The sequence below is a fragment of the Carassius gibelio genome, chromosome A5 (assembly GCF_023724105.1).
Source record: "Carassius gibelio isolate Cgi1373 ecotype wild population from Czech Republic chromosome A5, carGib1.2-hapl.c, whole genome shotgun sequence".
Classification (NCBI taxonomy): Eukaryota; Metazoa; Chordata; class Actinopteri; order Cypriniformes; family Cyprinidae; genus Carassius; species Carassius gibelio.
The window spans coordinates 22,034,506-22,055,571 of NC_068375.1; the positions used below are offsets into that span (position 1 = coordinate 22,034,506).

Consider the following 21,066-nt stretch of genomic DNA (forward strand, 5'->3'; position numbering starts at 1 on the left):
ATGGCCAAACTATTTTTTCTTTGTATTTTAAGTATAAGATGTGCTGATGCCATTGTTCAACTTATACATCTCATTCATAACGACTGTAAAAACTAAAAGCATCAAAGCACACTGGGCTGATGGTTGCAGCAGACTGTACTCAAAATAAAGTGATTTCTGGTTTCACTTAAGACACACACACACACACACACCGTTTTTACACTGTTTGAGGAGACCAAAACAGACCCCCCCCCCCCCCTTTTTTTTTTAAAACAAATCACACCTGCAACCTTTGAGAACTGAAAAATGGTAAACCTGGAACGACTGTAGTCTGAAAGCTATTTTACAACTCATTAACATGAATTGGCCTTAGCAAACCCCTTTTTTTTTAGGTTAAGCCCTGATGCTGCACTGGAGTCAATCTGAATAAGTAGCAGCTGTATATGACAAGGCAAAGAAAACATGCTCCATAGCCCTCTGGTGCTATTTTCCTTCCCACGGATCATGCACTGCTCCAATGTAAATATTACAATCTTTCTTGAGCTGATCATGTGCTAAATGGGAAGTCACAGGTAATCATGTCCTGTATAACAAAATGCTAATTTACTTTTCCCTGTCTTAATAAAAACCTTTTAATAATATAATCTAATATAATCCAATGTAATATAATATAATCAGAAAACACAATTTGTTTTAATAATTGCTGTTCAAATTACAGAAGCAAAATCACTTATACCTCTGATGTGCAATGTATAATTTAGCTAATAGTGAGTAAAAAGGCTTTTCAGTTTTAAATACTTGAGACACATGTTCAATTATCCTCACATTACACTTAATTTGAAATTTATGTCCAAGTAAGCAGGATTTGAGCTGTTCTGCATGGTAAACTCTCAAGTTTCCCTCTTCCTACGCTGGTTGAAAACCTAACAACTGTGTTATTCTAAGAACTCTCATCCATGACACCTGTCAAGAGACCTTTTGCTGTTGTTGGCCTCATCGCTAGAAGCTTCTCCAAGACAAATATTATTGCCCCACCACTTTGTAGGATTCTACTGTATCGGTCAAGGTGATTATGACAGGACGTTGTAAAATGAATGGCATGCTGTATCCATGAAAAGTAAAAAAAAAAAAAAAAAAAAAACTGCTTTCTGCAGCAGCACTCCAGCATCATGTTTCCAAGGCAGGATCAAAGTGGATGACATAAGCCATTACACCCTTTATAGAAGTAAGATAAATGTTCAGCGAGGGCTCTTATCAGAGGCCCGGCTGTTTTAAGATTCTGATTAAAGTCCTGCATTCCTTTTTTATACTCCCAGTGGAAATAGGTGTACAAACATTACACTGTTTACATTGGCCTGCGAATTTAGTAAGAAGCTCCCTAAAGATTGCCCGTCAGACACAAAAGCAGTTCTTCTGATACATTGTGGGGAAGAGGGTTCAGTGTTTTCTCTGCACTTTCTGAACCAATGTCAAATACATCAGTGGCAAAACTAAATATTCAACACAGCTGGACAAAATACTGATCATTGATACATTAGTTATAAATCTGTTACTATTTAATCAAGCAGTCTAATATAACCTTTGATCCTGGTGTTTTTCTTATTGTTTTCAATATTTAACGCTGAATAAAGTAAAACCTTAATGGCTGCAGAGTACAGAAAGTATTCTGACTGAGTGTAAGAGGAAAAAAATGGGAATCTAGTATCTTATGCACACAACAGAGTCATCCCTGCTGAATGAGCACCACAGAGTGACGGCAGTCAGAATATGTTTATTTTAGCACGCCTGTCAGTCTCCTGCAAAAGATTACAGGCCTTCCCCTGTCTGAAGAAGATGAACAGATTTGGGTTTGTCAGGGAGCAAAGAGATGGAATGCATGGTGATATCAACATCGCCAGATGACGGCTGGAAGTAGGAAGTTGATAGGTGAAATTCAAGAGGGCAATGATGACATTTTCACTCTGGGGATACAGGAGCAAAGAGAGACTTACAGTATATAACACAATGGTTTTGTGAATGGCTGATAAGCCTCAAAAATACTATTGGAAGAAAAAAAAATACAATGAGAAAATTTAATGAAAGGAATAGTTCACTCAAAAACCGTAACCAACTGTAGTTACAAAATAAATCGGAATATATAAGCTTTTTTTATTTTATTGTGATTACGTCATGTTTACATTGTAGCTTTCCTATATATGTGATAATCTGGCTGATATATTTTAATGTACCCAAATTCCATGTTCCACAGAAAGTATTAGATTAAAAGTGTGAATTTAATATCTTCAGGTTTTCTTGTAGTCTTTTTCAAGCCAAGATGGCAATCCATCTATGCACCTGCTAATACAACAAAATGAAAATATGGGAAGAATTTGGCACGTCAAGTGTTTTGAAACCGCAAGTGTTACAATAAACCATATTCATTGGTGCACACATGTACTATGCCAATAATTAATTGGGAGGTTTTCACACGGTTCCTAATATCTCTGTTCCTAAAAAGTTCTGCAAGGTTGCCATTCCTTGAGCTTGTAAAAAACAGCAATGATTTAATCACATTTGCATATGGTTAGAGAAGGAGAGAGAGAGAAAGAGAGAGAGAAAACGAGAGGGCTTTGTGGGTGTAATGGTGTGCAGTATTTGCTCAGGTGGAATAATACACATTCAAGCAGGCCACTATGTATTGATAAAACAAAGAGGATTCCAAAGAATGTGCTTTGTGAGCTTGTGAGCCTTCTCGAGTGTAATTGCATTTCCCAGTTGAATGGGCAGCCATTACTAACAACAGAGGTCTACGCAAAATGCCGGCCACACGTCTGCAGTCACTGGGATGTGCTTGAACTCTTAAAGTACTCGATGAAATAATGAATTGCTACAGGCCAAGTATTCTCACCCAAGTTATTCCACACATCATCTATTATGTGTTTATTGCTTAGACGTCTTCAGCTGCTGAAACAATGTCCAGCTAATGGTGAGCTCATTCTTGATGTGAGCACTCTACAGCATAGGTTATAAAGCTCCGGAAAAGAAAAAAAAGACCTTGATGGAGCAGGTGTACATTCCTCAGAAAGAAGAGCCAAGAACCCTTCAGTGCAAAGAGGTTAAATGGTTCCTTACAAGTAAGAGAGCACATGTCATGTGTCATGCTGAAAAATGATGTCTGTGGATAGGAGTATCAGGAATAACAACATTACGATGTCGGAAAGTGAATTAGACAGAATTCCATCGCCTCGGCTGATAAACAGGTGCAAAGAGAGAACGTGAAAAGGAATGCTTTGGAAATTATGGAAATAACTTTTGATTATGGCATGAGTCTCCCATAATGCTTCTAAACACTTAAGGAGATGTCTGATTTATGGCGCAAGGATCAGATCAAGCTGTTATACGTTATATATCACAGTAAAACAGCAAGATGCTGGAATTCATTTAAACCACTGAAGCAGAACCAGAGAAATTGTGTTAAAGTAGTAGTTGCCCCAAAAATGATGGTTTACATATCCTCATGCCATTGCAAACCTGTATGATTTTCTTTATTCTGTGGTACACAAAAGAAGATATTTTGAAAAATGTCTCAATAAAATGAAGTCAGTGGGGTCCAATGCTGTTTTGGAAATATTTTATAAATATTTTAGAAATTAAGTCAGGTTTGCAACAACATGAGGGTGAAAAAATGATGGCACAACTCTTATTTCTGAGTGAACTTTCACTGAATCTGTATAGACACATGCACTGTTAACTACGCCAATATCCTACATGTGTTTACCAAAAGCTCTTCTACATTGTCAGATACAATGCAAATGCATATCAATGATGTACATCATTAATAAATGAATCCACACATTAATTACAATGGTGTGAGTCAACAGCCTTGAGTCTTAAGAATGCACCACAAGGATGAACAAAACCTAGACACTTGAGAAATTTTATTAAGTGTATCCCGTTTCACCTCCTCTAAAAATCTTCCAGCACATATTTGAGAAGATGGTCAAGCCCTTGCAGCTGTTCATTAAAGAGGCAGGCTACAGGAAACCGTTGAGGATGGGTTCTTGCAACCATGTGAGCAGGAAAAACATCATGCAACTTGTACCTCTTTGCTAACATACCCAAACTTGATCTCTTCTCTTTGTATTAAACAGATATCCAGATATTAATCACACTATTCACATACCATTTTATGCATTATTTGTGTATAAGGGTGTGTAAAAATATTTTGTGACAACGCACAAAATGGAGAACCCTTAACAAAATACCAAGCATATCTAAATTCATTTTACAAAGGGACTTCTTTGTCTATTCAATGAATGAGTCCAAACTTAGGGGGGTCAGATACCCCAACCCTCAACCCTTTGAAAGTCTTTGTGGGGCTTTCAAGGGGAGGTCACATGATAGCTCTGCATGACGGTTTTCTAAGGGACCTCCACCTTTGGTCAAGTGCTTTGAAACCAACATGCTATTGTTATTTTACTGGCCATGACAAGGACAAAGGGCCGACTGACCGGGACACATATACTCACTGTAATGGTATATGGCTGGGAAATTCACTTATTTCTATGCTCCTTAATGTGATCTTTGAACTGCATGACTGACCACAGTATTTTCTATACATTAACACAACTTATCAATACAGAACTTGCTGGACCTGTAGACAAAGGACAAGAACATGCTTTTTTGTTTTAAAACGCTAAGATGTTTTTCACTCAGATTTTAAATAATAATCAGTAGGATCATGTCTATTTTATGAACAGGCCTTCAAAATTCAGATATCATTCTGCTACCTCACATGGGCAATGTTTGCTTAAGACAACAAAATATGTTCAAGGGCAATAAGGAGCTCAGGTGAAAATCAACTCATATAAGGCGCTCTGAAGATATATTCACTTTAGCTTGTTTAGTTTGCGGAGTATTCCAATGTGCCCTTTCTAGTTAATTGGTCCTGTACTGTAGAATGACAAATATATGGAAATATAAATACTTTATGTAATCTCTCAAAAGTGGTAATAAAATGACATATTGAAATCATCAAAAATAGAATGCAGTATGTCACACCACAGGTGTCAACTAAATATAACTACTGTATATATATATAAAATAATAATAACTACAATAATGTTATAGTGCATTAAATTTAAACTGTGACCCTGGACCACAAATCCAGTCTTAAGTCGTTGGGGTATATTTTTAGCAATAGCCAAAAAACATTATATGGGTCAAAGTTATCGATTTTTCTTTTTATGCCAAAAATCATTATGATATTAAGTAAAGATCATATTCCATGAAGATATTTAGTAAATCCTACCGTAAATTTATAAAAACGTCATTTTTGATTAGCATTATGCATTGCTAAGAACATCATTTGGATAACTTTAAAGGTGATTTTCTCATTATTTAGATTTTTTTTGCACACTCATATTTCAGATTTTCAAATTGTTTTATCTCGGCCAAATATTGTATGATCCTAACAAACCTTACATCAATTGAAAGCTTATGTGTTCAGCTTTCAGATGTTGTATACATTTTTTGTGTTCCTGGGTCACAATTTGTAAATAAATTTGATACCCTCACAGATTTTGGGGAACCAAGGGCCCCCCCTCCCCTTACATACATACACATTAGAGTGAAAATGTGAATATGATGTCATTCTTATTAAATCTATAACAATATTTCAGTACATTCCAGCACTCTTGATTGATCACAAACCTCAACAAATCAAGAATTTCAGTTTGTAACTTACTTGGCAACTGTGGTTTGACTAGCATGTGCAAGATTTTCTCAGCATAAATAAATGCATGAGGGAGAATACTACCACCTACCCACCCATTAATTTATTATGTGACTGTTTATTCACGTATCACCTCAAAAACATGTTCACACAATGGCAACAATATGACCGAGGTTGCAGATACTCTTCTCAGAGCCACCCACAATGCACTTGGATGACTTAATTCCATCATGAAATTCAAACTATAGAGAATGAATAGTACAAAATCAACCACACTGGCTGTGAAATTGAAGAGGGCACAAATGCTGACATTATTGTATCAATGGGTTAAGAGCAAAAACAAATAGCAGGAGGGTGGGGTGGGTTTAGGGGTTAGAGCACCTTCAGTTTCAAATGTGTACCACCCAACAATGGAGCCCCTCAGGCAATCCAGCACAGGTGTGACCTGGATTTGATAAAAAAAAAAAACTGCCTTATAACTTTCCTAGAGTAAATAATGACAAAGCTGTCCAGGTGCACCTTTTGTTTGTGTGTGACTTTTGGCAGCAGGGCAACTTTCGCAACACCAATGAGGAGGAAAAGTACAATGTACGCTGAGCTGGGTCCTTTATGAGCTCAGCTGATTGAAGAGATAACATAAACCACAGGACTCAAGAACGCCCTGCCTGATGGTGCTGATAAGAACTTAAATGACAGTAGCATTTGCTTTCCCCTTTATTTTGACCAAATCTGGGCCCATTATTAAGCTGAAACACAATTGTAGCCTTTTTTTTCAGTAAAATGCCACATTGGCAAATTTAAAACAAGTTGAAACATACATTGAACAACTGGGACATGCAAGTTAAACAGAACTTGCAGTCTCTTATTATATAACGGTTTCCTCCAAAAATCTATTATTCCCAAATACACTACTTTCACACAGGCATGCAAGCATTTCTTAACATTATCAAAACCTTACTAATGTGTAGTGGAAACTCTATAATCTCTGCAATTGTAATGGAATCACTAACAAACTGAACAAAATAAAATAAATAAATAAATATTCATCTATCAAATGTCTATCATTGTGTTCCCCTCTCACCCCCTTCCAATGTGCACTTTCTAGTTTGATTAAAGGTGGGGTATGTATCTTTTCAAAAACGCTTTAGAAAGCCAAGTCGGGCCGGGTACCAAAACAAACTTGTAGTCAATCAGCAGTAAGGGGCGTGTCTACTCATGATGTGGAGGAGAGAGAGCACTCAGTGCACAGGACAGACATACGCCAAGCCGAGCAATGAGAGAAAGATAGAGATGGCAGATAAAAAAAAAACAAAGAGGAAAATGTCTGTGGAACAAAATAAATTTTGGATCAGCTTTCCAGCACTAGAGGGAACTCAAGGAGCGCAAGGCCTGTGATCTGATGCCGAGGTTGCTTTGTTTCTTCTCATTAGTTGAGTAACATTGATTTTGCTTTGTTTCACAGAACTAATATATGCTGACTGTTGCTTGAATATTTTCATGTGTCATTTCCACTTGTTTGTTCATTTACAATCGTACTGTCGTTCCCTTCAGCTATGATAAAGACATATTCTTTCCCACACCCTATAAGCCTGAGCATCTAAACCTCCTCCACTCTCCGTTTCAAGTGTCACCTCCCAAAGTGTGTCCGAAAAGTAAGAGTAAACCATAAAAGGTAAACCATAAAAAGGTTGCCTACGTATGTGTAGGGCAGAACTATCAAAATAGGGGCGAGACCCTTTTGGGGTAGGGGCATGTTTGTTTTGGTGATTTGAAATATCAACATCGACTACCAGAAATCACTTACCCTACCTTTAATTGGTTCTGTACTGTAATTGAGGATCTGTCAGCATGATATTGTTTATGATAAGCCACAATAAATAACATTTTTACATTCTTTTCACTCATATTTATGAATGCAATAATTTTTCAGAAAGATGTTTTTTCTCCAATAAAAGGAACAGTCTCGATTATACTGGGTTCCCTTTCAGTCGGTCACTTTCAACGTCTCGTCTGTGACCAACAAATTAGGATATCACTTCGAAACACCAATCTACTTTGAGTGTAAACTAAACAAGCCAATGCACATTGGCATGCAATTATTACATCCAGCTGCCGCTGATCACAGTGTGAGTATAATAAGTCAGCAGGTGCAATGCATACCAGCTTTTCGCAACATTGGAATGGTGACTCTATGGTGACTCAGAGATACCCGATTGTGGTCGTGTTTTCATTTCTGCAGCAAGGGCTGGAGCGAAGGCTGTCTCCCTCCACCCTCAAAGTCCAGGTTGCTGCAATTAGTGTGCACCATGACCCTGCAAATGGGAAGTCTTTGGGTAAGCATGACCTCGTCATAAGGTTCCTTAGAGGGGCCAGGAGGTTAAATCCTTCCCGGCCCCCCTCTTGGGACCTGGGCGCTTCCCTTGGAGGAGGCAGACCCAGCCCTGGCTTTGCTCTGTCCTGTCTGAGCATTGAGATGCTACATAGACTGGACACAAAGCTTCAGGACCTCAGACAAGCTCTTTGTCTGTTATGGAGGCCAACAGAAGGGGAATGCCGTCTCTAAGCAGATGATGGCCCACTGGATTGTGGATGCCATCACCCTGGCTTATCATGCACAGTGTATGCCCTGCCTGCTCAGGTCGTGAGCTCACTCAACTAGAAGTGTTGCATCCTCCTGGGCATTTGCTTGTGGTGCCTCACTGACAGATACTTGTAAAGCTGTGGGCTGGGCGACCCCCAACACGTAGAGTTACCATACATATCCAAGACATTATGACTCTGAGCTGGGGCTTTAAAATAGCATTTTTACAGAGTCAACAATTAGTGGGAAAGTCTGTCAGCAGACACTGGCTCAGCTTGCTGTGTGCTCCTTATTTGTTCGTAAACTCACACATCCCACTGGGGTTAGTACAAGAGGGTCAGGTAAAAAACACTTGTTTTCTATCTGGTTGTGATGAGGTGAGTGCTGAAAAACTTTTAGTCTCCTGGGTGGCCAGAACAAATATGACTAGAGTTTACATTCCACTTTCATTTATTCATTTATTTCCCCTTCTTAAGTTGCACTGAGACAGATTTATTAGAATTCTTTAACGCTTCCACCATTTGACCCATGAAGCAGTTAAAATAAACAATTTCTCCTTTGTAGGAGGTAAAAATTCCCAAACAAGATCTTTCATCCCAGATTTATTAAATAAAACAAAGTTCTTTGGGGCAGTAGTCTCATCTATTAAGGATTTCAGAACACAAGGCCATGACACATGGTGATCAGATTTTTTTCTTGGATATTGTGACAAGGCTCCAAATCAAATTGTTATAACACATAGGTCATGTACAATTATCATTTAGCTGAATTATGGGCATGACTTACAGTATGTGGACTTTTAGTTTGCATTTTAAGTCCTTTCCGGCCTTGTCAATACAAGATGCTTTAATTTCAAATTTAGTAAGAACAAAATGTGGATTTCAGTCAAACAAAAACACCTTATTGTTTAATTGTATGTTAGCAATATAGCCGCCTGGATGAGGGAGATCTCAAAAAGGCATTTTACACAGTGAATTCATGAAATTGTATCATCTCGTCGCTGGAAAATATAATGTAGCGTAAAGTAAACTGTATTTAATAAGAGTCGTGGGGCAGCATTGACAAGTTTATTTTCTCCTGGATAATTGTGTGTGTGTCGCTAAGCAGCGCATTACTACAGAACGATAATTAAAGGCTCTAATGCACACCAGCACACCAGTATATGTGTGTATTATAAGAGTTAGATGACGAATGATGACGTGTAACGGTATAGTAGTGGTTTCCCAAAGATCACTGTGGCTGAGCTCCAGAGATGCAGTCGGGAGAAGTGAGAAAGTTGTAGAAAGTCAACCATCACTGCAGCCCTCCACCAGTCAGGGCTTTATGGCAGAGTGACCCGACGGAAACCTCTCCTCAATGCAAGACACATGAAAGCCCCCATGGAGTTTGCTAAAGAAAAACACTTAAAGGACTCTCTGGTCTGATGAGTCCAGGATAGAACTTTCAGGCCTTAATTCTAAGCGGTATGTGTGGAGAAAACCAGGCACTGCTCATCACCTGTCCCAACAGGGAAGCATGGTGGTGGCAGCATCATGCTGTGGGGGTGTTCTTCAGCTGCACTGACAGGACGATTGGTTGTAATCGAGGAAAAGATGAATGTGGCCAAGAAAAGGGATATCCTGGATGAAAACCTTCTCCAGAGTGCTGAGGACCTCAGACTGGGCCAAAGGTTCACCTTCCAACAAGACAATGACCCTAAGCACACAGCTAAAATACAAAGGAGTGGCTTCACAACAACTCCGTGACTGTTCTTGAATGACCCAGCCAGAGCCCTGACTTAAACCCAATTGAGCATCTTTGGAGAGACCTGAAAATGGTTGTCCACCAATGTTTACCATCCAACCTGACAGAACTGGAGAGGATCTGCAAGGAGGAAAGGCAGAGGATCCCCAAATCCAGGTGTGAAAAACTTGTTGCATCTTTCCCAAAAAGACTCATGGCTGTATTAGATCAAAAGGGTGCTTCTACTAAATACTGAGCAAAGGGTCTGAATACTTAGGACTATGTGATATTTCAAAATGTCTTCCAGAAGAGATCAAATGTGCTAAAACATTAGACACTTTAAAATCTAGACTCAAAACTCATATGTTTAGCTGTGCATTTATTGAATGAGCGCTGTGTGATGTCTAAACTGGTTTCACTGTATTTTATGAATTGCACTGCACTTTATGCAACCTGAAATGATTGCAAATGATTGTCTTAAATTCATTTAAAATATTTTTTTTTTAATTGTTTTCAAAGTTTTTTAATTCCTTGTTTTATTTTTGTGATTATTATTATTATATTATTATTTTACGAAATGTGCTATATAAATAAACTTGCCTTGCTTTGCCTTCAGTGTCTTTAAAGAGAAACAACGCACACAGGAAAGGCTTGAATGACAATATAGTAAGGTGTGCAAGAGAAGGGGGGCTTAACCTCCAAAATCTGACACAGTGTGGGTTGTGTTCCTGTCCTAATGGAATTGCAGAAATATTCTGGGGGAATCCCATTACGTAGCAAATGGAGTGCTGCAATAATGTACTCACAGTCATTTCCCCACTGCGGTAAGCGTCCTCCCGCTCTGCCAGGGCTCTCAGGAAGTTATCTTTGAGTTCCTTTCCTATACTTGCCAGCTTCCTGGAAAAGACAACATTTAAACAGTTTGAAATGTCTCTTAAAATTCTTTTTCATGCCTAAATGTTCTTGGTTTAATTATTTCTCACTGACAAACACTGATGTTATAGACCCCAAAAAACGAGGTGATTCAATGAAATGCTTTCAGAAATGCACTGTATGGATCAATGTATTACGGTATGAAAGTAGTTCTGAATTTAGATATTTTTTTAATATCTTTTCCTCACAGAGTAAAAACACTTTTTAAAAGATATATCACAACAATATTCATAATAACTTTAAAAAAATATTAATAAAAATGCACCCAAAATATTTAAGAGAAACAAATACTCCTCTGATTTAAATTACTACTGAACTGTAAAATACACCAAATGCCTACAGTCATTGTAACAATGATACAGATTATAAAAATATCCAGAATATTTGGTTTCATTAAAATTATGAAATATTCTGCCTGAAAAATGTAAATAATCTCAAGGAGTGATTTCCGACAAAATTATATTTTCATTCAATAAATCATACTGCTTCCACCCTAAAACTGCTGGTAATTAATCAGTGGAAATTGCTATTGAATAAATCCTCTCTCAAATTATTATATCTGTCATTTCAGAGGTTTTTTTTTCTCTCTGTGCTATTCGGCCCATTTCCATGAAAACAAAGATTTGACAAACTCCAGCATATACACCTGACATAATACACATTGGCATTCATCTCTCAGACATTTCACAGTGAAGTACCAGCAATAGCGCCTTGTATTTCACCCCAAATTTGCTCAACATTCATAATGTCTGCAGTATACCTGTAGAATCATCTGTCTGCCAGTAACTGTAAACAAGTATTTGAGAACCTTTTTTCCTCACAGAGAGCAAAAACAGGTGAAAAGGGCAGCAGAGATTACCCTCTCCTCCTTTGTTTTGTTTTGATCTTTTAAATATGGTTATTTTTCTTACAAATACTCATCGATTCACTACAGGAGGACTTTGTTTAACCCCTTGGAGCCGTGTGAGACACTTTTTTTATGGATGGGTGCTTTTTATTTCACTTCTTTTGGACTGAAGCACTGCAACACACGCTAAGTGCCATGAAACAGCTTGAAAGATCAAAGACAACTTTTAATATAACTCCAACTGGATTCATCTGAAAGAACAAAGTCATATACACATAGGATTCCTTGAGGGTGAGTAATTTATGGGCTAATTAAAATTTTGGGGTGAACTAACCCTTAACAGTTCACACAAAAATTTAAATTATTACTTCACCCTCCTGATCTGTGGAACACAAAGAGTTGTATCAAGCACAATGTTCAGACACCTCTTATCCATACAACAAAAGTGGATGTTGACTGTGGCTGTCCAAAGAGTACAAAACATGACCTAAAAAAGTTCATATAGATTTTACAAAAAAAAAAAAACCCTCTGAAATCTCATGTTTCTGCACCTTCAAACAATGTGTGAACCTACACATGAGAACTAATGAAGTTTGTGAACAGTTTTATTCCTCGTTATGTTGTATCGAAAGCTCTGTGATAATCATGAATAATTGACTCAACTGTGAATTGAGTTCACCAAAGGAGTTCACCAAAGGAGTAGCCATTTGCAATGGGATCCCGCAGCTCTTCCGTGTGCAGAGTTTAACTCTTAAAATGTGGTTCTGCTGACATTGAGCAGAAACTCATGACTGTATGCAAGCTTAAAGACAGGTAGACGAGATGAAGATGTACAAAAACACTGTGACTCACAAGACAAAAAACACGAAAAACACCATTCTGATGGAAAAGAGAGAATCCGCCATCTTTGTCTTATGATACTTTTGGGAAACAGCCCTGTTTGCACTGTCAGAAGTGAGTGAACGCTGTCTGTGATTGATTGGTTCTGTCTATCAACATTTGCATGTATTCAGATGAGCAGGAAAATAGTTCTGTCCTACACAATTATTAAATTGTTAAACAAACAAAATCACTGGTAAATTAAAGTTTTAGTTAGTAATAATATTTTTTATTTGACCATCGATACTTTCAGTATTCGCATCAGTATCGATACTTCAGGATCAATACGCCCATCCCTACTAAAGTGTAACAGTAGTAAATTCTGAGTACATCTTAATTTTATTTTAGTTTAGCAACTGTTCTACAAGTGCACCTTTTTACTGTTATTTTACTACTAGTTATTATATATACTTTTAGCCGACTTTCACTGCAAGTACACTTCGAAGAACACTCTTAGTGTACTTAACTAACAGTTTCCCTGCTAACCCTGCTGCAGGAGCCCACAACTCTGGGGTTGCATTTTAGTGTAAACAGACCAAAACTAAAACTTTTGAAAACGATGGCATGGCTGCCCACAATCACTTTGCATATCCTTGCCCGTGTAAACAATAACATGGAGACCGAACTGCAAACTTTCCTGGCTTTGTTGTAATTTTAGCAGCAACTGTGCAGGTAAATTCAGTCTTTTATAATACAGCAGCTGCCTACATGCGCAAAAGGCAAGCTGTGCTTAGAGCAATCGGCAACAAAGACATTCTTGCTTTTCCTCGCCATCATGCCCATTGTTGTACCTGCCAGTGACTGGCAACCAATTTACTTTTTAAAATTTTAATGCGCATGCCCAGTGCGCATGAATGGTAATTGACATGCTTTTATGCCGTGAAAACTGCAGAATGGACGAGGATCATTTTCATTTTAAAATCCAGACGCGCTAGCATAAACAGCGCCTTAGTCACAAACCACCTTGGTTATATTTGTTATCAGTCACTAAGAAAACTACTATGAAATTAAAAAGTTATGCACCTGTATTGGCCTGAAGACATAATATTCCTAATGACACCCTGCACCACTCCTCCCATTGGGCACACTCTGTTGCCATAATCAAGTTACAGGGTGGCAGGTGGTGGGGGGCTTTTACAAAGAGGCTTGCTGCTCAGAAAGGATTTAACAGACCATGATGCACTTGGGGCCCCGCTCTGTTTTTTCTGGATGATGAAAAGAAACTGGGGAGAAAAGCTCTAAGTAAATGGAACACACACATGACATTTATTTTGGTCAAGTACTTGACTGCCTGTAACCTGCAGCCGGATGCCAGGCACTGTAATACTAGCACGAGAGGCCTTTATTACCGTTCTTCAGTGAATGCAGGACAGGGGCCATTATGCTTTCAAAGGTTTTTTTTTTTTATGCTGTCAAAGTTGATCTAGGGCCCATGTCAAGTACCATGTGAAATATTTACAATCTACTTTTATATGCTAAAACAATAATAATAATAATAATAATAAAATGAGCTGTTTCTGTTAATGTTTGTTCCCTTTTCACAATTCACACTATTTGTACATTGATTCCTCCTCAAGGTGTAACATGAAATTCAGCCAGAATACGTCATACCTCCAAAATGCTATGTGACCACCCAAGCAAGTTCTTGTCAAAACAATGTCTGGTATCAACAAGCAGAAGTGTTAAAAAATATGACCAGCCTGCCTGAGTACATCTCAGGAATAACTTCATTGGCTATCTATTTAAAAAATGCAATCCACAGGGTCTTCCAAGTTTTCACGCAGCCATTCCTCAACACACATGGATGACGTTACCTAGTTCTGTATATGCTAACATGTCACTGTGCATCAACAATCAGGGCTGTGTTGAATTAGAAAGACAATGGTTGGAATAGCAGTACCATGAGCAAGTGTAATAATAATACAAACAGAATGCTATGTCAGTGATAGACATTGATATGAGAGGAACTGTGTGTGTTCTTATTATGTAAGAAGTAATGGGAAAGAATTTGGAACACTTTAGGGTGTAACTCAAGCCAAACTGATCTCATTGTTCACTGCAGACTAGCACAAGTATTTTAGATTAGTCTTGCATCATTTAGCGGACAACTGTAAAATGGACTGTTAAATTTTACAGCAACAAATGTAGACCTAAAAGGACATTCATCAGCTAAAGTCTATCTTATTCTATTATTACTTCATGTCTTCACACACGTACAAATGCATTAAGATAAAGTGTGGACACTTTCCAACACATTAGTTGATGCATTAAGTACTAAGACTTTTACACTTATTCATTTAGATTAATTTGAATTTCTAATCTTGTTTTTAACATTTCAAGTTGTTAATGCTAATCAGTTCAGCCTTACTGTAAAAAGTGTTTTTCTTAACTGAAACTAAAACTATTAAAATAATTTGTAGTAACTGAAATAAATCTTACAACAAACAAAATGTAAGTATTAGATGGTAACTTAAACTAAATAAATAAATTAACTAAATAAATAAGTTTAGATTAAAGTACTAAAATTACTTAACCAAATGCAAAATTAAAATCTAAATAATAATAATTAACACTGACAATTGTATCACTGCAGTTGATGAGCTAATAAGCAGCAAGTCTTTATTTCCTAACCCAAGCAAAATACTTGAGAATTCACTGTAGAACCACTAGTTTTCCGTTAGTTTAGTACTTATGATGAAAACATAATCACAGCTGTGTAATATTTGGATTCAAAATGAGTGTTAGACAGATGTGTCTCAATAACATTTTTACATAGCTAATTGTAAAGTACACATTTAATCATTTGCCAGATGCCACATGCACATGAAAGGTTTCTGAGAAAACATAAATTATGTCCAGCTTTATTTACCACACTTACATCCTGCACACTTTTAATATTCACAAGTTTCAAAGTGGCATGGGTGATAAGGACAGAGGTGGACCTTGGGTCTCAGTGTCTAATTGTGTTTCCAACTCAGTCTGCACAAGGTTGTCAGGACAGACCTATTTAAAAATAATGTGAAGTATTACTGAATAGTAAAAAAAGACAAGATAACATGTCTTTATATTGAGCATAGATCCACTGCCAGAATTTAGGTTTTGAGGGAGAATGTTTTTTTGGGGCTTTAGCAGCCTAGACACACAGTCGCAAAGAAACCAAGCCCCCATTTTTATTGGACTATGACGAATAGCCCTTAGAGAACAAGCCTAAGTGCCCTTGAAATATGGTGTTGATGCACACAGAGGGTTTGGTTATTTACATTCAATGTAAGGGTGTTTCGGACATAAGGCATGACACTCAGCTGGTCAGCATCAATTTAAAGACAGAGGGCACAATGTGTGTCAATGTGTGTTTGCGCACAAGAGTAAGAAAGTCAATTCATTGTAGTACACTTGCTCTTCTGCACATTTCTGAAGCATCAAACAAGTTACGGATATCTTAATCAGTTTTACACAGTTTTACACTTAAATCAGTGAGTATTTTTGGTCTTTTTTTGACTCATTCATAAGGTTTTCTGTGTTTATGAATGCATGTGAGTTGGTCAACTTTAATTTGTGACCACAAAAGAGGGGAATCATTTGGACTAGCCACACACCCACAGAAGTAATTAATCACAGTGAAGGATAATAAAAGAGATTCTTTGCCAAAATGGAGTACAGATGGCCTTTATTCTTGATATATAGCCCTCGAGTGTAACCGTGTCAATAACAAGGCTAGTTAAGGAGAAGAAAAAGCACATATAAGAACTTTATCAACACTGCGAAATAGTCCAAAAAGAATTAAATGACAAAAGAATCTGTAAGCCTTCATGGGTTTTAAATCACAAATCTGCTGAATAGAGAGATTTAGTTCATAACTGTAAATTGAAAGTTTCCTAGCGTAAGCTGACTCCAAATGTGTACGTTACAGTTTAATACTGGTATCCAACCCCCGTCATGAAATTTATTAGCCCTGTCAAAAGTCCTTAGCTCAAACGTAAGGTACTCCAGATGTTTTGAGTTTTAAAACCAGTTTTGAAAAAAAAAAAGAAAACACGTAGTGTACACTACACTGCACACGTAGCGTACAGATGTATGAGTTTAACTTCTTTCATATAATCTAACTTTTTACTTTTCTATATGCTCTCAGCACATAAATGTTTAAGGACAGATACTATACTATTTTGAAGGGATTTAAGTCCTAGAAGTAAAAGCTGAATCATGGCTACAATGTGAATGATCGGACTAAATACACACAGTTTTAGTCCGATCATTCACATTTTTTTTTTACATTTTTGTTTCATCAAAATATTTCTCTGCCTTGAGTCTTGACATTAAATATGTTATACTGTTGACAATGTAGGCTTTGCAAAAATGTTTGGAGTTTAGACAGCTTCTTCTATCATAATGTTCTGTTAGTCAAGATGGTTACGGTGGCCAAATATCAATTTTAGTAACATAACTGAGGGTACAAGATGAAAACAAGCTGCACTTAAGTGTAATGAAAAGAAATTAATTAACTGAACTGAAAGCCAATGATTCATTCCTTAAAACAACTATGCTGCCTTTTGTTCTCTAGCAATATGCAACTTTTAAAGATGATTTATGTTTTAGCAGCATTAGTAACGTACAGACAAAGAGAAGCATAAAGAAACCTTTTCCCAAACACACATAGCAATAATATGGTGCAGGTTCTCTTTGTTTTCACCCCTTCTGTGTTCAAATAAACTCCAATATGAAGGAGGAATGTAACCTATACCACTCTTTTGCTGATGCCCACAATGGAACTCCTAGAGGAATTGCATAGTGGTGAAAGTGCAGGAGCAGCATATATTTGAGAGCTGGGAGCCCACTTCATCTTCGGTTTGAGCGAGGGACCGCTGCTGGGTCATTGGGGCCGAGGCCCCAATGTAAACACAGGTGTTGAGGAGGCAAGTAAAAGGGGTTACCCCAATCCAGTAGCTAGGGAAACAGCAAAAGTCACGCTTGAAGAGTGAGAACAACCCCCACAAACGATGCCAAATGGAACATTCCCCATCAATCTGACAGGACTCTTTATTAGGCCTCATTTGAGAGAATTAATGTGGCCTCTGCTTTCACACAGCAATTGCTGTAGCTAGTGATCAGGTGCAGCAAGACGTGAAACTTGGGTGTTTTTTAATAATTTGGACGGTGTTTATCATTCATCTTCTTAAATGTAGCAATGTTTGCCGTGGTTCCAGTTCTGAATTAATGTGCTTTAATGACCCAAATATCTGTAATTGAGGAAAAATATATTTCTTTGCATTTTTTCCTACAGAATTTAGAAAATATACCCAACAACTTGAGGAAAAAGAGGAAAGTAAGCTAGGTGTATTTATAAAAAACTGTACTGGCAGTACCCCATAAAAAAAAAAAAAAAAACTATATATATATATATATATATATATATATATATATATATATATATATATATATATATATATATTTGGTATGTTTAAAATCCATTAAATTGTGTCAAGTTTTCCCCCTCATGTTTTCTTTGCAAATAATAATACTACTAATAATAATATTTAATAATCTTTTATTTACCATAAAAGCTACAAACAATACATGGAAAGTGACAGCAGAGGGTGCAAAACATTGTGATTTTTATATAATGCTTTCTAGAAAATCTTAAACCTTGAAGAAACATGGGGCAGTAGAGACTGTGTTACAATGTTGCAAAAATATCTGCAAAAAAATTCAAATGAACAACAGCAAGACATAACTTGTGTATCTTGGAGAGATGCTTCAACTGTGGTCACTGAAGTGCAGCTCATTCTTGGTCATATCTTTCTCTGTTTCTCTCTCGCTCTTGCATGAAAGCACAGTATAAATAATATTCAGAGCGAGGGAGCTGCTTGCTTTGGACAGATGACCACTGGCATGAGTGGGCCCAAGTTCCTAATAACAAGTGTTCCTAACTCAAGAAGATTGAAAAAAAACATCAATCTTTTCCCTTTTCAAATCCTTCCTATAAAACAGAAACATGGCTGAAATCTAATATTCCACTGCTCAACAACAATGCAAGTCAAATATAAGAAATTAAACTCAATCAACTAAATTGTTGAATATGGCAGCAAGATGTTTGGCAGCATCTATTTCCTTAATTTCAATGTCCTATCTATAAAAAAAAGAATGTGCTTACCATGCTCAAACACTGTTAAAGACCTCTGGGACTATGGGCGGCCAGAAAAATAAGAAGATTTTTATCAACCACAGGACACAAAGTGTTCCCAGTAGTGCTCTCTCAGCTATGCACTGACCAACACAACGAATAATGATTTATCTTCTAGCTGCTCTCAAGCTCAATTTAACTATCTGTTTGTGCAGCTGAAAGGAGAGGCAGGCTTTAACGCTTGGATTATAATGAAAGAAATTCAATACTGAACACTGGCGTGAGCTCTAATTTCTGGCCATCCCATGACACATAAATTTGATATGTACCCATTTCTAATAATAACCAAACGGATTAAGTGTTGTCAAATGATTATGACCATTATTGAAATGTCATCGAAAAACCTCACACATCACAAACTCAGCAATTGGTTGAATTACCCTCAAAAAGGATCTCTGACGATGATTAAGATATCTCTAAGAATTATAGCTGTTGTGCTGAGAATTCAGTCTTTCAGTTGCTTAAAATGTTTCTCAAATAATAAGAAAGAAGAAACATTATATTCATAGTGACCTGGCTGACTAGATGGCAGCTTTCAATAGTACAGTCAGTGATTTCTAAAAATCAGCAGGTACAGTTTGTGAAATATTTTTCCTGAGGGCACTTGGAGAAAAAGAATCTTATGGAAAATATTATTTGGGCTGTTAAACGTCAAGGGAAATTCCACCCAGCATGACAATTTACTTAACTCCTTTTTTAAAAGAAGTTCTATGTCACCTCTGATTATCTTGAGTCAAATGTATCAGCTACACATACTAGACTCTTTATTTTACAAAAGTCTCTCATTGTTAACCACTGACGTTTAAATGAAACATGCAGCATCATTCAATTATACTCAGGATATTTTAATACAACTGGGGTCCTGTCAAAACTTTACATTTTAACCTGTGCTGTCAAGCTATAGTCTACAATAAATCTAAATATATTAACAATATATATTAACTGAACTCATATTAATTTTATGGACTAATCTTTTGACTGGTTTACTTAAGTAAAGCCAATTTTCTTATTAAACCATTAAACGCCAAAAATGTGCATCATGTTAGAAAAATATATCCTTTGCATTATATGAGTTGTTTCATCTCACTCTGACATTCAGCAGGATTCCTCCATCACAAGCACTGTGGTCCATTAGATTAATCTGCTTTGCACATGTTAGGTTTGTGGTTCCAACCCAATCAGCCTGCAAGACCTTCTAATCATACAGCATACTAAAGTGGCTATTAACCACAGACAGACTAAGAAAACATAAGGACTGTATATTACAAAATGTTCTGACTAGTGGAATTGACCTGTCTTCATTTTGTCTTTTGTTGCATAATTTAATTTTCAACCCTCTCCTGTCAAAATAATGAAAAGAAAAGAGTTAATTTGGTATTCTTCAGCTTTTGAGAACAACCATAAGATCCTGCCGGTTTCTCCGGTAGTGGGCAGCCTAACGCAAACGGCTCTAAAAAAACCCGGCTCTGATTCCAGCCCGCAGCTTCCAGAAGAGATCAGATGTGCTAAAATACTAGTCACATTTAAATCTAGACTCAAAACCCATCTGTTTAGCTGTGCATTTATTGAATGAGCACTATGTGATGTCCGAACCGATTGCACTGTATTTTACGTATTCACTGTATTTCATGTAAAATCATTATCTATTTTTAGCTGTTTTAAATTCATTTTAAATAAGTCAATTTTTAAATCATTTCCAAAGTTTTAAAATTGCTTGTTTTTATTTTTGCATTATTTTTCTTCATGACTATTTTACTTTCTTTATGTTAAGAAATGTGCTATATAAACAAACTTGCCTTGTTATTAGTAGCAGAATTTGTAATATTATTATTATCTCATCAATATTATTGTTAGTTTTTTCTTCTATTTTTTTTTCACAGTAACCCTGAATATATATATATACAGGTGCTGGTCATATAATTAGAATATCATCAAAAAGTTGATTTATATCACAAATTCCATTCAAAAAGTGAAACTTATATTCATTCATTACACACAGACTGATATATTTCAAATGTTTATTTATTTAAATTTTGATGATTATAACTGACAACTAAGGAAATCCCAAATTCAAATATCAGAAAATTAGAATATTACTTAAGACCAATACAAAGAAAGGATTTTTAGAACTCTTGGCCAACTAAAAGTATGAACATGAACAGTATGAGCATGTACAGCACTCAATACTTAGTTGGGGCTCCTTTTGCCTGAATTACTGCAGCAATGCGACATGG

The 21,066-nt window shown here is 36.8% G+C and overlaps 1 pseudogene; it reads right to left on the minus strand.

Moving 5' to 3' along the window:
* LOC128003150 (cilia- and flagella-associated protein 299-like) overlaps positions 1 to 21,066 on the minus strand; it is a 51,419-nt pseudogene that overhangs the window by 21,210 nt on the left and 9,143 nt on the right.